The sequence below is a fragment of the Gopherus evgoodei genome, chromosome 9 (assembly GCF_007399415.2).
Source record: "Gopherus evgoodei ecotype Sinaloan lineage chromosome 9, rGopEvg1_v1.p, whole genome shotgun sequence".
In the NCBI taxonomy this organism is placed as follows: domain Eukaryota; kingdom Metazoa; phylum Chordata; order Testudines; family Testudinidae; genus Gopherus; species Gopherus evgoodei.
The window spans coordinates 85,955,423-85,976,105 of record NC_044330.1 but is presented as its reverse complement, the minus strand read 5'-3'; positions in this window follow the sequence as shown (position 1 = coordinate 85,976,105).

Genomic DNA, 20,683 nt, shown 5'->3' with positions numbered 1-20,683 from the left:
AGATGGTGCATTATGATTGGTAGCCATCGTAATTGTCTCCTACGTGCTCTTTTAGCCGACCTCCGTGAGGTCTGTCAGGGGCGCCTGGACATAAATGGGAGTGACTCCAGGTCATTCTATTTTTAAGTTTCGTCTCTTGGAGATTCAGTCCTGCCTGCAGTCGTACTGCACCGTCTTCTGGCTAGCAGCCAGGAGATGACGATGGCTAGCAATTATAATGCACTGTCTGCTGCCAGCCTAAGATGTATAAAAGAGATGGAGTGGATCAAAACAAGAAAGAGACCAGATTTGTTTTGTATTCATTTGTTCCCCCCATCCCTCCTTCCATGAAATCAATGGCCGACAATCATTTTGGTGAGGTCTGTCAGGGGCACCTTGAAAAGTTTAATGGAGATTCAGCCCTGTCTGGAATAGTGGGGGGAGGGAGAGCTCAGTGGTTTGAGCATTGGCCTGCTACACTCAGGGTTTGGAGTTCAATCCTTGAGGGGCCATTCTGTGTGACAGTTGTGTGTGTTTCTCTTTGATGCACACCCACCTCCTTTGTTGATTTTAATTCCCTGTAAGCCTTGTCATCAGTTGACCCTCCTTTGGCACTGCTGCAGGTCCCTGTTATCGCCTATGTCCTTCATGCCCTTGGAGATTTTTTCAAATGTTTGGGCATTTCATCTTTTGGAACGGAGTTCTGAGAGCACAGATTCGTCTCCTCATACAGCGATCAGGTCCCGGACCTGTAGTTCGGTCCATGCTGGAGCTCTTTTGTGATTCTGGGACTCCATCATGGTAGCCAAAGTAAAAAAAAAAAAGATCATAAAAAACAAAGAAAAATGTTGAGAGATTCAGCTTTTTCCAAATTCCTCTAAAACCCAATTTCACAGTCCTTGTAACCACATATTTGGCGAGTCATTGTATCACTTCAGCACTAGTGCCAAGTTAATAAGTGATTTTTTTTTCCCATGGAGTGCTAAAAAGAAATGAAAGGAATCTCAAGAAAAATGAATAGTATCTCCCCAAGTCCTGGAAAAAGGAACATGGATTTAAGAAACAGTCCTTGTCTAAAGGCCTTATCGTCTTGTTTCTAAGCAGGTAACACTTCCTTTGCAATCAGGATCGGAACTGCAGGATTGGACTCTCACTATTAAAGCCAAAGGAGTGCAAATGTGGGCAGGTCAGAGAGATTTTTGGATGGTCAGTTGGAAGGCAGTTTATGCGGAATAATGATTTAGGGTATGTCATTTGGGGGTTCTACAGCATAAGTAAAAGCATAACCCCTCAACTAATTTTTTCAGTGATGTTAGTTGCAAGTTTCTATCACTGGCCTGCGATTGTATTGAGAATAATGTCCTGGGGGCTCCAGACAGCAGTGCTGGGGCTGACGTGTGCATTTATGGCCTTGTCTTCCCTGCTAGAAAAGGCGTATTTTTTACCTCAGAGTAAATAATGTGGATGAGCTATCCTGAGTAAAAACACAGTGAAGACAAGGCAGTTTAGTTTACCTTGTGGTAAAACTAAGCAAGGTCAATATTATACCCCCGTCTATTGCTGACCTCACCTAGTTTACTTCACAGTAAAACTAAGATGCTTTTCACGGTGCTTTTTGCCTCAGAATAGCTCCTGCGTTAGTTACCCCAAGGTAAGAAAACCCCACCTTTTCCAGCAGTGAAGACAAGGCCTCTGTGTATGTACGTGTTACCCATGTTGGTGTTACATGAGCGAAGAGTGGGACACATGCACTGAGAGCTTTATTTGTTTCCAAAGCTGAGTGAAGCAGAGTAGGTTTGTTACAGGAATGCTGTGTACCTATGATGGGATCAGCGCAGAGTTTCAATGTAAGTAACCCTGTACTGACCTCTCCTATCTTATCTTCAAGATCCAGGACACTCTTATAAATCTCTGACTCTGGTCAGATCCAACAGGCTTCTTTCCCTATACTCACTGGGTCAAATTCACCCCAGTCTAATTCTGTTGACCCCAGTGAATTCACCTGAGGGATGAATTTAGCCCAGCCTTCTTATTACAACCTGATTCTAGAGCTCTGCCTGAATGCCCTGCTTTTGCATGCTATGAATTAAATGTGGGGAGCACAGTCTGGATCCACAGTTATGCTGATGGATGAAGGGGTGTCAATGACTACTCTCTGCCTAACATCTTAGCTCTTCTGATCTATCTCCACTATCCATCTGTGTTAGTAGCGAGTGGCTGCTACTGCGGTATTTCAGTACTTCCGTTTTATGCTATTAGACCATATTGATATGAAAAACACTTTCAAAATCAGTTTATCCCTGTGGCTTCTTTAGACAGGTTTATATTAATAGAATCGTAGAAACATAGGGTTGGAAGGGAACTGAAGAGGTCATCTACTGCAGTGCTTCTCAAAACCGGTCCGCCGCTTGTTCAGGGAAAGCCCCTGGCGGTCCGGGCTGGTTTGTTTACCTGCCGTGTCCGCAGGTTTGGTCAATCGCTGCTCCAGGCCAATAGGGGCTGCAGGAAGGGGCTACCAGCACATCCCGCAGCCCCCATTGGCCTGGAGTGGCGAACCGTGGCCAGTAGGAGCTGCGATTGGCCGAACCTGCCAATGCGGCAGGTAAAAAAACTGTCCCGGGCCACCAGGGGCTTTCCTTGAACAAGCAGCGGACGAGCTTTGAGAATCACTGATCAACTGTATCCCTTTGCTCTGAGGCAGGACCAAGTAAACCTAGACCACCCTGACTGGTGGTTGTCTAGCCTGTTAAAATCCTCCAGTGATGGGGTTTCACAACTTCCCTGGGAAGCCTATTCCAGTGCTCAATTATCCTTATAGTTAGATATCAGGGGGAAAAAATTCTAACCTAAATCTCCCTTGCTGCAAATTAAACCCATTACTTCTTGTCCTGCTTTCAGTAGACATGGAGAACAATAGATCCCTCTTCTCCTTATCACAACCCTTAATGTATTTGAAGACAGTTATCAAGTCCCCCTCTTCAGTCTTCCTTTCTCAATATTAAACATGCCCAGTTTTTTTAACCTTTCCTCATAGGTCATGCTTTCTGAATCTTTTATCATTTCTGTTGCTCTCTACTCAGCTAATATTGCACAACTCCCTCCATCTTCCAGACTGATTCTGTATGCTATCACTCAGCCTATTTAAACTCTTCTCTGCCCATTAGACTCCCTGTATCTCTGCTAAACTTATAATTGCCCTTTAAAGTCTTGAGAAATCCCTAATGTAAATACAAGCATTCCTGATGTATTCCTGTCTAATATTTACTAGTGCAATGGGACACCTTCTGGAACCCAGAGTGCAGTCCCATTGGCTGAACTATGCATCAGAGTTCTTGTAAGGGGAGAAGATGGCTATCCTCCACCCAGAGCCAGGGAAATGCTGTATCATCATTACTTAAGCCTCAGGACTCCCCGTGCATGGGTCAGAAGAGCTGATGGATCTGCATAGTCATAGACCCAGCAGTCTTATCCCTGCTCTGTCCTAACTCTGTGTGCTAGAATGCAGGGAGCTCCCAAAGATCCCATCTCACTGGCACAGCACAAGGGGTCACTAAATTTACTCCTGGAGGAATTCTGTGCCAACAAATTAATAAATTCTGAATACAATATTTTAAAATTTTGCATATTTTATCTGTGTACATAACACAATATAATCACGTCAGTTTAAGTTATTTTGGTAATTTATTTCAAAATACGTGTCAGCAAATAGGTATCTAACAATATAGACAAAAAAATAAAAGCTGATTTTTTTTTTTTTACAAATAGATTCCTTACTAAGCACATTAATACAAAACTTTGAGTAATTCATTTAAACTACAATACAGAAATCTATTTCCCACACCCCTCAGAAGCAGTGCAAAGGCTTGCAGGAGGCAGAGGTAATGGAGGAGCTGAGGGAGAAGGAAAGAGCCTGGGAGTGAACCTGGAGGGTTGTTGGGTGTGAGTGGGAGAAGTATGGAAGAGGGTTTTTTTTTGCCGGGGGAGGAATTGTTACGGAGTTGGGGAGCTTTTCCAATGCAGACTCTGGCTGACCCTTAGCCTCTCCCATTCAGTCAGGCATATCTGCCCCTGTCCCCATGTGTCCTTGCACCCCCCATCCATGTGTGTCCTTGCACCCCCTACCCCCATCCCTATGTGGCCCTGCAGTTCCCTCCCATTCAGCCACTGGCTCAATGCTGTCACCCCTTTAGCTCCTGAGCGCATGCCCAGTCCGTTCCCTCCACTCGCCCTTTTGAACTCCAGTCTGTAACTCCCCCAGTAGCCCCATGTGTCCCACTCTGTCCGTCCAGTGCCTCCTCACCTGGCCCTGCTGTGAGGAATTCAGCCTCTCTGGCTGGCTGCCCTTTTTTCTGGTGCCACAGCAGCAGCTTGGCGGGCCAAAGGTGTAACTGTAGTGACTCTCCAGTAGAATCGATATTCTGCAGAGAAAAAAAATCTGTGGGGGGGACATGAATTCTGTGCATGTGCAGTGGTGCATAATTCCCCCAGGAGTATAAATTGTATCTCCACTTTCTGCAGCAGAATCATATTGGCTCTGCTGGATCTAGGCCAGTGTTTCTCAAATGTGGCCACCATGGCTGCATGAGGCCATCAGGGGCTTTTCTTGCAGCCACAGCCTCCTGGGCTGTGATGGGGGCGGGGAATAGCGCCTCCTCCCCCTACCTGTTGCTTCTGGATACACTGCCTTGGAGTTGGTTGTTGGGGCTACCTGTAGGAATTGGGCCCTGCTCCCCTCTGGAGTCATCTGTGGCACAATGCTGTAAGAGCAGGCAGCCAGTGAGTTCCCTTCCTTCTCAGGGACAGTGGGGCTCAGGCTTTGGGCTTTAGCCCAGGGCTGGTGAGGCAGCAGGTTCTGGACATGGGCTTTCGGGCTCCAGCCCCAGGCTCTGGCTGCACGATGGCAGGCCCCAGGTTTTGGCCACACAGCCTCAGGCTCCATCCCGTCCTCCAGCCGCAGGGCTTACTAGCTATCAATAAATAAATTACAACTATTTGGACATGTGTATGTGCATATTTATTTGGTTTTCTTAATGCGTATCAAGTATTTTAGGAAAAAGTGTGAGTGGCCACCAGCAAGAGTTGGTGGCTGCATTCTGAGGCACGAAAATTTTTTTCCTGAGAACCCCTGATCTAGGATCATCACAGCAACCAAGGAGGAGGCAGCATTTGGCCCTATAAAATAAAATGTTGGTCAGATTTTATGCCTGCCTGCTTTAAGAGTGTCTCTTTAAGTAAATAAGTTTGGGAAAGAAACAGAGTGACAGAGAAGCATTAGAGAGTTTAGATTCTCCATTTCCTGCATATGGGTTATTTCTTTGATTGCTGTTTGTTTAAAACAAGGTATCTCTTAGAATGGACAGCAGTTGTGATTTTTGGCATGCCTCAGGTGACTGGTCATAGGCTACGGGGCATTTAACACCTACTTCATTGGTTACAATCTGCTCCAGGTTGGTTGTGACTTTAGTAACTGTTTGACGGACTGTGTTAAGTAATTTTGGGTGTGTCTATGTTTCTTGTTTCTGTTCCTACTGGACATGTGCCCAGATCACAAAAACCACCAGGACAATTGATGCCATGGGGATTGCTTGCTAGGCATATCAAAAAGACCAAGGGTCAAAACTGAACTCTACTCCTGGGTGGGCGGGGGAAAGGGCGACTTCTGGTGAGGGTGAGGCGAGAGAGCCATTGGTGGGCCAGAACTTGAGAAGATCGCACTGTGCTGTGAATAAATAGGGGATGTCAGTCTCCAGACCTTCTATATATTGTTCTATTTCATATAGATTCTTGTACCACACTCATCAGTGCAGTATCTGGCACCTGGCACCCAAACTGCCACAAAATGGCCACTGTTTGTCCTCACTTATTATCTTATTTAGGCTGCAAATTCTTAAAGTTCTACCCTAGATTATATACAAGGCCTTTTATTTTTTCTTATCAGCAAGTAATGCAGGATGTGACAAGTGGACATTATTGATCCTCTTGCTCCTATATAGTACCAAGGAAGAGAGAGAGCTGCATTCCACATATGCTGCAGCTTCTGGATCAGTTTCAAAGGAAACCTGAACAGTAGCAGGTTCCAATAATCTAGCCTGAGGCTGAAGGCATGAAGAGCTGTAGCAAGGTCTGCATTCGATTGGAAGGGATATTTGTGAATAAGTCTGAGATACTTTGGAATGAAAGATGCTGTAGAAATGTAAAATATGATTGTTAATTAAAAGTATCCATGCTGCATGTTCAGACCTTATGGTCTGAGTGGAGGGAGGAGGCAGACCTACTGTACGTAGGGTGAAAAGAATAGTTTGTAACAGCTCGGTTAATCATCAGTGAAGAACAGCCTAAAATGGCTACATGATAAATGCACAGGTTCTCACCTTAGGTCAGTTACTGCTAGTGGTTCCAATGTGTTCCCTAAGCTTCCTCCCTAGCAGCAATGGCTTTGTTTTCTGATAGGGACACTACACATTTGCTTTGTTGCCCTGTGGCATGTTTGATGGAATCATTAGCTTTCCCCCTGTCCTCTTTGGTGGAGGCTCTGCAACTTGCCCATTTTGTGCACATGAGATCTTAACTTACGGTTCTCTTTCAGGAAGCTGCATGCTGGAGAGCCACTTCAGTGCTTGTATTAAAATATTTCTATTTAATCCACAATTTAAAATTAAATCTTTACCTCTTTCTTCCACTTAAAAGGCAATACTGCTAAGCTTCTTAAACTAGGAACAATAAATCATCACTACACAGGGCAGGGGAATACCTGCATCATCAAGGAGGATGCTTAATGCTGCCTAAGTCTAATCTAATTTTTAAATACTTGAATATTATTTGATTCCTGAGCAAACTGAGAATAACAGCATTTTGAAGGCCTTGGGCAATGTTATTCAATCTGTACTGCCTCCTCTAGGGATCTTGCTTTATTTGGGCCCTAACAAGCAGATAGTTCTCCCTTCAAAACTCAGCCCATTGGTCTAGAGCCCAGATATCTCTTCTGTACCTTGCATGTGGCTTTCATGGAATCCATAACTGGGCCTGATCTCAAGTCACACAAGGCTGTGCAGGGAGTGCTCAGCAAACAAACCAGAGCTTCTGGAATCCATTCTCTTCACTCTCAGCAGATGGAAACAAGGGGGAGGGGAATTCTTGGTGCAGCATCCTAACTCCTGACATTTTATTGCAATGTAGCATGAGCAACCCTACAACACAGAGCTGCCAGTGACTGCAGGTGTCAGTTCAGGCAAAGTGGGCCCCAGCTCATGTACCTCCCCTGTTCTATAGCTCTACAGGGAAGAGGAGGGTGAGAGCAAGCAGCAGGAGGGAAGTGAGTGCAGGGTGTAGGTGAAGCATGTAGGCTTGTGCCCCCATCACAGCAAGCCCCTAACTTTTAGACACTTTCACTAACACAGCCATCATCTAACTGGCTAATCATCTCTGCAGTGGTGTCAGAACCTGCACCCCTGCTTCAGTGTCCCCTATAGACCACTGCAAGGTGCACAGTCACCTGGTGTAGGAATGAGCCAGCCCCACCTCATCCCACCCTTGGCAGTGTAGATTCAGGTTCAGTGGGCCAGTTGCCACCCACCTCTGCAGGATCCTCCAGCAAAATGGCTGTTCCCTCTCCAGCCCTGTCCCTGTGCTGGGGGTGACTGCAGAGGTGACTGATGCAAAGGGGCTGTAGGACAGCTAAGAGTTTGAATCTCCATCATCAGGTACAGAGAGTGGATGGAGCAGGTTTGGCTGAGGGGAAGAGGGAGGAGGTGGGGTGATTGGGATGAGAAGGAAATGTCTAACATGCTGTGAACCTAACATCACCCTGAACATTCTAGTCGTATGTTTATATAGGGTTTCTCTACACTCCATTGCAAACGTGTGTCTATATGTAAGGGGACTGTTGTCCCCTTACTAAAACTTGTGGGGGTGTTTTGGTTGGCTAGCTCCCAGTACCAAAAGAAAGTGGAAGAGTCGATGAGAAATCAGGACCCTGAGACGGACAGTCCCCAGGAACAATGGGGAGAGGCCAATGCTCCAGGTCATAGCCCTGACTCCTATTGGTAGATGCTTAGCACCCACCCACAGCTCCCTGTCCCCCCGCCCCAGCTCAGCTCCATCTCCGTTCTGCCTCCGTCTCCTCTCTTGGGCACACCGCATGCCCGCTTTTTCCCCTTGGCTCCCAGCGCTTGTGCTGTGAAACAGCTGATTCGTGCAGCAAGTGCTGGGAGGGAGGAGAGAGGAGGGGGAACGCTGTGCACTTGGGGAAGAGGCGAGGCCAGAGCAGGGCTTTGGGGAAGGGGTCCAATAGGGGCAGGGAGGGGGAGAAGTTGGGGCGGGAACTTTGGGGAAGGGATTGGAATGGGGGCAGGGCAGGGGCGGGGAAAGGTGGAGTCAGGGTGGGGCCAGGTGCCGGGTGGCATGAGCACCCACTGGTGCCAGGGAAAGTTCGTGCCTATGCTCCAGGTCAGCCTGATTGACAGGGCGGGCAGGCTAATCAGGAAGTCAGGAGGGATCCCATCCTCTGTGTGAGCTGGAATTGCCTGGGTCAGACAGAATAGGGCTGAGTTAAGGAGAAGGAAGGGGCCCAAGCTGAGCTGGGGAGCAGAGCTGTGCCAGCCAGAGGGGCCGGAAAAGCAGCTCAGGAAGCAGGTCAGTGCTGGCAGCAAAGTCACAGAGGTGGCCCACAGAAGAGCAGATCCTGTGCTTGGAGGAGAGCTGCATCAACCAGAGCCAGAGGGGCCAGAGAAGCAACCCAGAGAGCTTGAGGCAGAATGGAGCTGGAGCTGAGGCAGAGTGAAGCTGGAGCAGTTCAGAGTCGGGTGTGGTGAGCGGCTGGGGAGAGCAATGGGGGACCCTGGGCAGCGGGCCCAGTGCAGGGAGACACCCCCAGCCAAGAGACCCTGCAGGCCACACTTGGAGGGAGATTGTAACCCCGACGGGGTGGAGGCGACACTGGGAAGAAGGATCCTGCCATTTAAAGCCTGAGGGCATGTGGGCACCACCAGAGCAAGTGTCTGACCCGCAGCATCCCTGTAGCACAGCCAGGGTCTGAGGAATAAGTCTGGGCCTTGTGAGGAACAGACAGAACTTCCCTCACATTCCAGAGACACTGGTCATGATGTCCCTGTGCCACAGAGCGGGGTGATGTTTTCCTTTCACTTTTTTCATTTTTTCCTTTATTCTTTTTTTTAATTGATTGCTGTTTAATAAATTGTATTTGCTTTGAATTGTGTGTAATGATTAGTGGGTCAGGGAAGGAACCAGTGCAGAGAGAGCACCCTGGAGTGGGAACACCCTAGCCCAGGGGTGGGCAAACTACGGCCCACGGGCAGTATCCAGCCCATCAGAACTTTGGATCTGGCCCACAGGATTGCCAGCCCTGTGGCCGCACCGCTCCCGGAAGTGGCCAGCACCACATCCCTGCAGCCCCTGGGGGAGAGGGGCAGAGGGCTCCACGGGCTGCCCTCACCTGCAGGCACCAACCTCTGCTGCTCCCTCCAACTGCAGCCAATGGGAGCTTTGGGGGAGGTACCTGCAGGAGAGGACAATGCGCAGAGCCCTCTGCCTCCCTTCCCCCCAGGGAGGCTGCCTTAGCCCCACTGCATGCTGCTGCCACCTCAGAGCTGCTCAAGATAAATGGTGCTGGGCCGGAGGTTGCAGCCCAACCCCCTGCTGAGCTCCCTCCTACACTCCGCACCCGAACCTCCTGCCCTGAGCACCCTCTCACACGCCACACCCCTAGCTGCACCCCAACCCCGTGCCCTGAGCCCCCAACTCTCTGCCCCAGCCCTACATTCATGGCCCTGCATTTAATTTCCCCACCCAGATGTGGCCCTCGGGCCAAAAAGTTTGCCCACCCCTGCCCTAGCTCCTGCTCTAAGTGACCATGGCAAGGTTGGGGGTTGAGCCCCCCAGGAGTCCTGGGCCCATCCTCATAGGCACCGACTCTGTGGGTGCTTTGGGGCTGGATCACCCATGGGGAAAAATTAGTGGGTGCTCTTCACCCACTGGCAGCCAAGCTCCCCACTCCTCACCTCCTTCTCCTCCCCAGCATGCCACATACCTGCTTCTCCCCCTCCCTCCTAGTGCTTCCCGTCCCCCCACTGCCTAACAGCTGTTTGGTGGCACTTAGGACGTTCCGGAAGGGAGGGGTAGGAGCGGGGACATGGCATGCTTGGGGGAGGAGGCGGGGCAGGGGCAGGGACTTGGGGAAAGGGGTGGAATGGGGGTAAGGTGAGGGCAGTGCAGGGACGGGAAGAGGTGGTGCAAGGGTGGGGACGGGGGAGGAGTCGAGCACCCACCAGGCAGAGGGGAAGTTGGTGCCTATGCCCAGCCTTGTTTGGGTTGGGAGGACTCTGCCACACAGGAGAGTGGAAGGGGAGCCCTCGAGCTCAGGCAGGTCTCTGGGTAAAGGAAGTGGGAGTGAGAACTCAGATCCTTCCACTAGCTCATTTCACTGGGGTAGTGTATAAGCCAGGAAAGTTCACCACAATAGCGGGACCATTCCCCCACTTACATATAGTACCTAGGCTTGTGGTCTTGTTGTTTCCAAATCTGTGCTTGAGGGTCCACACTGTGTTGTAAGCCTGCATTTACAATTGCTGGACCTGGATCCCACAGCCTTGCTAATGCTTCCATACTGCAATAGGCAGCCATTCTGACTCAAGTTTGCCTCTTGAGCTGCACCCACACTGCAAAATGACAGGGTTTGGACCCAAATCACAGCAAGACTTGGGTTCTGACCCACTTTCCTACTGGAGTTCTGTGACCTGGGTCCTGAGTACTTGCTGACCTGAGACAGACTGATTTGTGTGTGTAGGGATGTGAGGCTTGAGCTCAATCTTGGGTCAAAGCCCCAGGTTAGGGTGCAGTATACACATATCCACAGTGCCTGGCACACTGTGGCCTGTAGGTGTAAGAAAGAATTACACATTTGTGTGTATATGTAAAATATTCCTTGATGATGTTTCTTTAAAATTTGGAGCTATATGTTTATCCTGCTGTTGACATGGGTGTGTTGACACTGGCATTCAGGGTTCCTAATCTCAGCAATGTGAGCACAAAGCTAGTTTCCTACAAACCAAACTGTGACTGACACCTGAAAGTTCACAAAGGGATGCCCTGGACTTGAACTTTAATAGGAGTCACAGGGCTAATAGGAGCTTACTGGCTAAATCTCCAATGTACATTGCTTCAAAACTTGCGGAAGGGGGGACTTGAGAAATAGGATGATGCAGTCAAGGGGTTGGATTTTCCTCTAACTTACACTGTTGTAAAAGTACAGTGAGCTCATTGAGTTACGCTAGTGTGACTACACACTTCAAAATATAGCTTAGTATTTTGATGGGCAAGTCACTACAGGGCCACATATTTGAATTCTTTAAAAGCAGCAAAGAGTCCTGTGGCACCTTATAGACTAACAGACGTTTTGGAGCATGAGCTTTCGAACAGGGCCTCATCCTCCCTGATTGAACTACCTCATTATCTCTAGCTTGCCTGCATATATATACCTGCCCCTGGAAATTTCCACTACATGCATCTGATGAAGTGGGTATTCACCCACGAAAGCTCATGGTCCAAAATGTCTGTTAGTCTAAGGTGCCACAGGATTCTTTGCTGCTTTTACAGATCCAGACTAACACGGCTACCCCTCTGATATTTGAATTCTTATTCAGTCTGGCTCCAAACCAGGCACAAAGGAGCAATAGACAGCCCAGTGTCATTAGTCAAATCAAAGCAATGGGCAAGGATTTCCATACTTGTAGCATCTTGAGTCACTTATTTCAGTAGTCTAGTTTTGGAGTGGTAGCCATGTTAGTCTGTATCAGCAAAAAGAACGAGGAGTACTTGTGGCACCTTAGAGACTAACAAATTTATTTGAGCATAAGCTTTCGTGGGCTACAGCCCACTTCATCGGATGCATGCAGTGGAAGATACAGTAGGAAAAAATATATGCAGAGAGAACATGAAAAAATGAGTGTTGCCATACCAACTGTAACGAGGATAATTAATTAAGGTGAGCTATTAGGTGAGCTAATATCAGCAGAAGAAAAAAAATGTTTGTAGTGATAATCAGGATAACCCATTTCCAACCCTTGACAAGAAGGTGAAAGTAACAGTAGGGGGAAAATTAGCATGGGAAAACAATTTTACTTTGTATAATGACCCATCCACTCCCAGATTTTATTCAAGCCTAATTTAATGGTATCTAGTTAGCAAATTAATTCTAATTCTGCAGTTTCTCATTGGAGTCTGTTTTTGAAGTTTTTTTATTGGAGTATTGCGACTTTGAGATCTGTAATTGAGTGACCAGCGAGGTAGAAGTGTTCTCCGACTCGTTTTTGAATGTTATAATTCTTGACATCTGATTTGTGTCCATTTATTCTTTTGCGTAGAGATTGCCTGGTTTGGCTAATGTACATGGCAGAGGGGCATTGCTGGCACATGATGGCATATATCACATTGGTAGATGTGCAGGTGAACGAGCCTCTGATAGTGTGGCTGATGTAATTAGGTCCTATGATGGTGTCCCCTGAATAGATATGTGGACGGAGTTGACAATGGGCTTTGTTGCAAGGATAGATTCCTGGGTTAGTGTTTTTGTTGTGTGGTGTGTGGTTGCTGGTGAGTATGTCTAAGTCAGCCATAAAAATGTTGACATACTGTGGGCCCGTAGCAGTGCTGCTGACTTGAAGATATACATTGTCCCCAAATGTGAAATAGTTGTGGGTGAGGGCAAAGTCACAAAGGTCAGCCACCATGTGTGTCATGATTAGCATGGCTGACCTTTGTGACACACTATCAGAGGCTCGTTTGTTGTCAAGGGTTGGAAATGGGTCATCCTGATATCACTACAAAAGCTTTTTTTTCTTCCGCTGATAATAGCTTACCTTAATTAATTACCCTCATTACAGTTGGTATGGCAACACCCATTTTTCATGTTCTCTGTGTATTTATGTTTTCCTACCGTATCTTCCACTGCATGCATCCAATTAAGTGGGTTTTAGCCCACGAAAGCTTATGCTAGAATAAATTTGTTAGTCTCTAAGGTGCCACAAGTACTCCTCATTCTTCTTATTTCAATAAGTTCCTACAGATATAGTGGAAACCCACCCAATGAGGAGACTTGTTCTCAGCCTGGCATATGAGATATATAAACAAGTTCAAAGTCAACGAAGGTGGCAGAGGAAGGAAACTGGCATACTGTGTTGTACAGGTAATTTCAGTGGGCCCTTAGGGAATCTATGGCTTTGTCTAAAGAAAAGTTGTACCAATTTAAGACAATGTAGTTAAATGAGTGCAGTCTTCTTAGACAAGACCGAGGGCTTGACTACACTGGAGAGTTGCAGCGCTGGTGGTGGGTTTATGGCACTGCAACTTACTCACCGTCCACACTTACAAGGCACATACAGCGCTGCATCTCCCTGGCTGCAGCGCTGGCTGTACTCCTCCTCTGCCTGGGGTATAACAACTGCAGCGCTGCTCCACCAGCGTGGCCACCAAAAGCTCTGTAATTGGCCTCCAGAGGTATTCGGCCACTCTGCTCATCAGTTCGCACTCTACTGCCCTGGCCTCAGGTGACCCGCCCTTTAAATTCCCCGGGAATTTTAAAAATCCCCTTCCTGTTTGCTCAGCCAGGTGTGGAGTGCAATCAGTGAATCTTTCCAGGTGACCATGCCTCCACGTGCCAAACGAGCCCCAGCATGGAGCAATGGCGAGTTGATGGACCTCATCAGTGTTTGGGGGGAGGAAGCTGTGCAGTCACAGCTGTGCTCCAGCCCTAGGACTTACGATACCTATGGGCAGATATCAAGGGCCATTCTGGAAAGGGTCCATGACCGGGATGCGGCGCAGTGCAGGGTTAAAGTGAAGGAGCTGCGGAGTGCCTATTGCAAAGCTCACGAGGGAAACCGCTGCTCCGGTGCTGCCCCCACGACCTGCCGTTTTTACAAGGAGCTGGACGTGATACTTGGGGGTGACCCCACTGCCAATCCGACGACCATGATGGACATTTCAGAGAGGAGGGGGGAGGGTGGGAGAGCGGAGGAGGGGGGTAGGAAACCGAGACTGAGGGTACTGGGGTGGGGGGAGACACCCCAGAGTCCCAGGAGGCATGCAGCCAGGAGCTCTTCTCAAGCCAGGAGGAAGGCAGCCAGTCACAGCAGCCAGTACTTGATGAAGGACAAGCAGAGAAGAGGGTTACCGGTAAGCGGCTTTTATTTTCAGGATGGAAATGTTTCGGGAGAGGAGGGAGGGTTAGGGCTGCATGGATGCATGCCTAGATGTGGAATAGCCCATTGATGTGGTCTTATCACGTCGCGGTAATCGGCCTCGGTAATCTCTTCAAAAGTTTCAGCCAGAGCGTGGGCAATGCGCTTCCGCAAGTTTATAGGGAGAGCCACTGTGGTCCTTGTCCCAGTCAGGCTAACGCGTCCGAGCCTCTGTGCCGCTAGGGGTGGGGGGACCATTGCTGCACACAGGCAAGCTGCATAGGGGCCAGGGCGGAATCCGCATTGCTGTAGAAGACCCTCCCGCTCTTCCCAGGTGACCCGCAGCAGCGAGATATCTTCCAGGATTAACTCCTGTGGAAAATGTTGGGAGACTGTTCAGCGTAGATGCCCCCTGCCGCAGTTTGCTTTCCCCAACACACAGAAACCCATGCACATCTCTGAAGCAATCAGTCCCCCTTACTCACCATTTCGTGGCTCCTGTGGATTATGTGCGTTCTGTTTGGTATTGGAAAAGTATGCTAAAGTGAAGACTGTAATCTCCTTCACTGTGTGGGAATAACTGTCTGGGTGAGATTATAAACAATGCTGCCTCTGTTATCTGTTGCCATTTTTGCCTTTTGAAAAGTGGCCTTGACTACTCGACTGCCCGTATCATTGACTGTTCAGAGGCTACAAAACCTCAGGAAGAAGCAGCGAAAAAGCACAGAAGACATGCTGAAAGCAGTCATGGATCACTCTGCCAGAGAGAGTAAAAAACTGCAGGACTGGAGGAAAAAAACTGTAGGACTGGAGGGAAAGGGAAAGCAAGATCCGCCAGAGAAACGCAGTGGCTAAGAAGAAAAGCACAAAGCAGCTGACAAGCATCCTGGCACGCCAAGCGGACTCTATCCAGTCACTCGTAGCCATGCAGGCAGAGCACTACCGTGCTGGCCCCCCTCCCCTGTCCCAAAGCTCTTTCCCTTGTGCCCCAATGTCAGCTCCATACCTCCTTCCTCAGCTACAGGTTCTTACCACCACCAGCTGCCCCCCAAAACCTGTACGTTCACCAACCAGCCCTGAGAAATACGACCCTTACCCTCTGCACTCAACCCCCTTCACCATGCAGTATAGGCATCCTGAAGTGCAGCAGTCATTGCACAGCACTCCAGACAGGACATATTCAAACCTGTGACTGTACAGTTCACCACCCCACCCCCCTGCCCTTTTAGGTTCCCAAAATGTTGTGTGTCTGTCAAGAAAGTAATTTTCTTTTCAATAAATGAATTCTTGGCTTTGAAAAGAGTCTTTATTATTGCAGAAAGTCAAAGATACCATAGCCCAGGAAAGAAACAGGCACTGCAAATCATTTTAGGAAAAACAGATTCCTACTAACATTGTAACCACGGCACTTCACTCCCGTGCAAGGCACCAAACATTACTGTTGGTTTTCAGCCTTAAATTCCTCGCTCAAGGCATACCTAATCCTTGTAGCCCTGTGCTGGGCCTCTCTAATAGCCCTGCTCTCTGGCTGTGCAAATTCAGCTCCAGGCGTTGAACCTCAGAGGTCCATTCCTCACTGAATGTTTCACGCTTCCCTTCACAAATATTATGGAGGGTACAGCACTCGGATATAACCGCAGGGATGCTGCTTTCCCCCAAGTCTAGTTTCCCATACAGAGATTGCCAGTGCCCTTTTAAATGGCCAAAAGCACACTCCACAGTCATTCGGCACCGGCTCAGCCTGTAGTTGAACCAGTCCTTGCTCCTGTCAAGCTTCCCTGTATACGGTTTCATGAGCCAAGGCATTAACAGGTAAGTGGGGTCTCCAAGGATCACAGTGGGCATTTTGACGTCCCCTACTGTGATCTTCCGGTCTGGGGAAAGAGTCCCTGCCTGCAGCTTCCTGAACAGGCCACTGTTCTGAAAGATGCGTGCATCATGCACCTTTCCAGGCCAGCCTGTGTTAATGTCAATGAAACGCCCCCGGTGATCCACAAACGCCTGGAGAACCATAGAGAAATACCCCTTCCGATTAATATACTCGGATGCTAGGTAGGGTGGTGCTAGAATAGGAATATGCGTCCCATCTATCGCCCCTCCACGGTTAGGGAAACCCATTTGTGCAAAGCCATCCAAAATGTCCTGAACATTCCCCAGAGTCACGGTTCTTCTTAGCAAGATGCGATTAATGGCCCTGCAAACTTCCATCAACATGATTCCAACGGTCGACTTTCCCACTCCAACTGGTTTTGCGACCCGATCGGTAGCTGTCTGGAGTTGCCAGCTTCCAGATTGCAATAGCCACCCGCTTCTTCACTGGCAGGGCAGCTCAATCTCGTGTCCTTGCGCCGCAGGGTGGGGGCGAGCTCAGCACACAGTCCCATGAAAGTGGCTTTTCTCATCCGAAAGTTCTGCAGCCACTGCTCGTCATCCCAGACTTCCATGACGACGTGATCGCACCACTCAGTGCTTGTTTCCCGAGCCCAAAAGTGGCGTTCCACGGTGCTGAGCATTTCCGTGAATGCCACAAGCAATTTAGTGTCATATGTGTCAGGTGACTCAATATCATCGTCGGACTCCTCACTGTCACTTTGGAGCTGAAGGAATAGCTCAACTGCCAAACGTGATGTGTTGGCAAGACTCATCAGCATACTCTTCAGCAGCTCGGGCTCCATTTCCCATACAAATCGCGCTGCACATAAATCGTTGGAAGAGTCACAATGGTGCCAAACATGGACGGAAAAACAGTGACTGCTGGGATGCAAAGTGATGCATCACGGGGCATTGGGACAGGAAGCAGAATGACCCGCACCCTTCCGTCCCCTTCCCACAACCCACGGCGCCAAAATGGGACGAGGTGCTCTGTAGGATAGCTGCCCATAATGCACCACTCCCAACAGCGCTGCAAATGCTGCAAATGTGGCCACACTGCAGCGCTGGTAGCTGTCAGTGTGGCCACACTCCAGCGCTTTCCCTTCACAGCTGTATGAAGACAGCTGTAACTCCCAGCGCTGTACAGCTGCAAGTGTAGCCATACCCCTAGGGAATTTTGCTTGAGTGAGGCTGGAGGCTTCAGGCTTAATAAATACAACAGGCTCTCATGAAGGTTATGGGCCTGATTCTCCTATTATTCCAGTTCTGTGCTGGTATAACTCAATTGACCTCAGTAGTGTTACTCTTGCTTTACGCTGGTATAAGGCATAGGAGAATCAAATATCTTCTGGTTTATATATTTCTTTTATAGAATGAGAACGATGCTGTTTTTCTTTTTCTTTTTCACAGAATAGTACATGGTGAAGAAACAAGACATTGCAAAACATATTAACACATTTTACAGGCTGCTAAATGGAAATTTATTTATATTGTACTACATATAATTTTACAGCATATTATTGCTGAGGGGAAAAAATAAATTTCCCTTTCAGCAGTTGTGAAGATTTAATTATTAGTGTGTGCAAAGCACTTTGAGATCCTCAGATAGAGGCACTAGAGAAATGCAAAGTACTGTATAATTATTAATGTGGTATCAATTCCTAATATGCCCTAGTTTACTGGTACTCCCAGAAGAATCCTAGAATCAAATTAAACAAAAGAGATTAGTCAGCAATAGGCTATGCTTAGTTGTCTATTAGTTTTTGGCTAGTCCACTTTCCATTTTATAACTGGATATGGATTTACACCACCTTAATTTATTCTAGCACCAGAAAGTGACAGGTATGTGGCAGAAGTCAATTAAGGGAGAAGAACCACTGGACCTAGGAATCGATTTAGTGGGCCAACAAATGAAGAAAACAGCTGCCTCGTCCTTAGTATGGGGCTTGGAAACCCCATCACAGGCCCCTTTGAGAATCTGAACCCTAGATCCCATCTCATCAAGAACTAATATTTAAGTGCCTGAAAATGGGATACAGCTTTCTTAGCCACAGCGGCTATGAAAGAATTTTGTAAATCAAAGTCTGACTCTATAACATCTTCCATAGATTAATAGTCTGTTGACTTTGACTGTTGCAGGATGGGGCCCTACATCTGATGCTTTAAGACTTAGGGTATGTCTTCACTAGCAATGTTAAAGTGGTGCCGCGGCAGCGCTTTAATGTGGCTGGGTAGTTGCAGCACCAGCGCTGGGTCTCCCAGTGTTGCAAAAACCTCACCTCCACGAGGGGAGTAGCTCCCAGCGCTGGTGCACTGTCTACACTGCCACTTTACAGCACTGAAACATGCAGCGCTCAGGGATGTGTTTTTTTGCTAAAGCCTTGTCTACACTACACAGTTTAACACTGAAATGCTCCTCTCACCGAAATAACTCCCCAGCAATGCCAACATAATAAAAACACCTAAAAAATGTTGATTGAGGATTGCCTTAATCCTGCAAACTATATGTGCTTAAATGTTCTCTATCCTACACTCCTTTCACATCCCCTCCATGTGCCTATACATCCCCCCAGCATTTTGATTCCATTATCCTCTGATGTTGTATTCTAATTTTTAAACCATACTTTGAAACATTTTATTCTATAAAACATCATTAAGGTATTTTTAAACAGAAAAAATGTTGTTAAAAGGATTGCAGGTACAGGGAAAACTTCAGTCAACGTTAGTGGCTTAAATGTCAATGACCAAAATGAGAGCTTTGGCCTGCTCCAGCCTTCCTGGATTTCATGCAATTGTGCTGATCATTTGTGAACTAGTCTGCAGGATGTTTAAAAACTCATGAATTTTGTTCAGGTAGAATATTGCATCAGGACGTGATACAATTTGTCGGTAAGATTTCCACTTAAAAGGGAGCTTGACCAATGGGGCAGACTTGTGCGTCATGATTTCATATTTGCATTTGTAATCAGACATAATAATATCTGCAGTGTGATGTTTTATGAGTCTCAAAAATTATTTCAGGCTCTCTCAAGATCACACTAAGTAGACTTGTTGTACGTGGGATTATCCTGCAGCAACACAGAGATGCCTTGGTGGTTCACTACTCTGTTTAAGCAACTCTTGTCAGGCCTGACATACTCACTACACCTAACACACTGTTGTCACAATCTGTATCTAAAAGGCATCATGTAAAATATCATAAACAATCTAGTAATAGGCTGGTCTTGAAAATCATTACATGGTGTATGTAAGGGGGTGCATACAAAGAGTTAGAGATATGTGCTACAAATGTGTTCTTAAATGTATTTGGTAAATAGTATCCTAGCTATGCCTATTCCCGACGAAGGAATGTGGCTCCATATGCTTGAAAATGTCTCTAGTGTAAATTAGGCAAGGTGTGACCAAAGACAAAGAAGAGAACATTTACTTGCAAGGTTAAAAAAAAAAAGCCATCAAAGAGCAAGTGGGGAAAGATAAATACCTAATCTCAGTGGAGGATGGAGCCTGCATCCCTGAGTAATCTTCATGCTTCTTGAAGCAGGGTCAATTAACTTTGGGAAGCCAGTGTGGCATCTGCATAAGGAAACAGAAACTTGGGGCTAGTCTACATGGCAGCACTTTAATGTGCCTTGTGTGGTCATGGAACAGCACTGGGAGAGAGCTCTTCCAGCGCTCTAAAAAGCCACCTCCACGAGGGGCATAGCTCTCGGCGCTGGTGCACTGTCTACACTGGTGCTTTACAGCACTGCAACTTGCTGTGCTCAGGGAGGTGTTTTTTCACACCCCTGAGCGAGAAAGTTGCAGCGCTGTAAAGTGCCACTGTAAACAAGCTCTTGGTCTGCACTTACTTTTCAAAGAATACATTTCAAAGGCTGCCTCAGCTATAAAGACAAGTCTGAATCTCCAGTGATAAGCAATTAAATCAGATGACTGTATACAATACTACTGTGTTACCAAAGTGTATCAAGTATGGTTTTCAATGGAAGCCTATGACCCCTGGTGATTAATGTCTTTGTGACATGTATGCATTAACACTATCTGAGGAATTATGGATACTTATGACATTATGCTTTTAAAGGCTGTGATCAAACACAGAAAGAAACAGGCTTTCTCCCAGACAGGAGGGAAGGCAGCTAGCTATCTGTCTCCAGTATAAATTAAACAGTGTAGAATCAAAACAATGGAAGCCCCATTTACATATGAAGTCCATAGGATGGGAAGAACAGCAGGAAGCCTCCCTGGCTCTTGAAACAGAGACCGTACTTTACGGTGACAAAAGAGAGGCAAAAGACATTTGCGTTATCCATCACTCGGGGGACTAATGGGGCCAGAGCTCTTGAAATCACAGAATTTGGGATCCTTCGGCTAAGAGGGCTACAGTCTCTGGGAACTAAGTTCAGTGAAAAACCTGCTTAGGCAAAGATTGTACCTTGCTGAAACTAAGTTTTAGTCCTAGAAGTATAGTTTTAGTTTTTGTTTGCTTGCAACCTTTTTTATCTTTATTCCTTATACTTGATATCACTTAATTCTATGTTTTATTGTTAAATAAACTTAGATATCTGGTTAACTTTTATTGAGTACTCAAAGTACATTCACCTGCAAAAAACCCCAGCACACCTGTCCATTTTTTTTTTAAATAT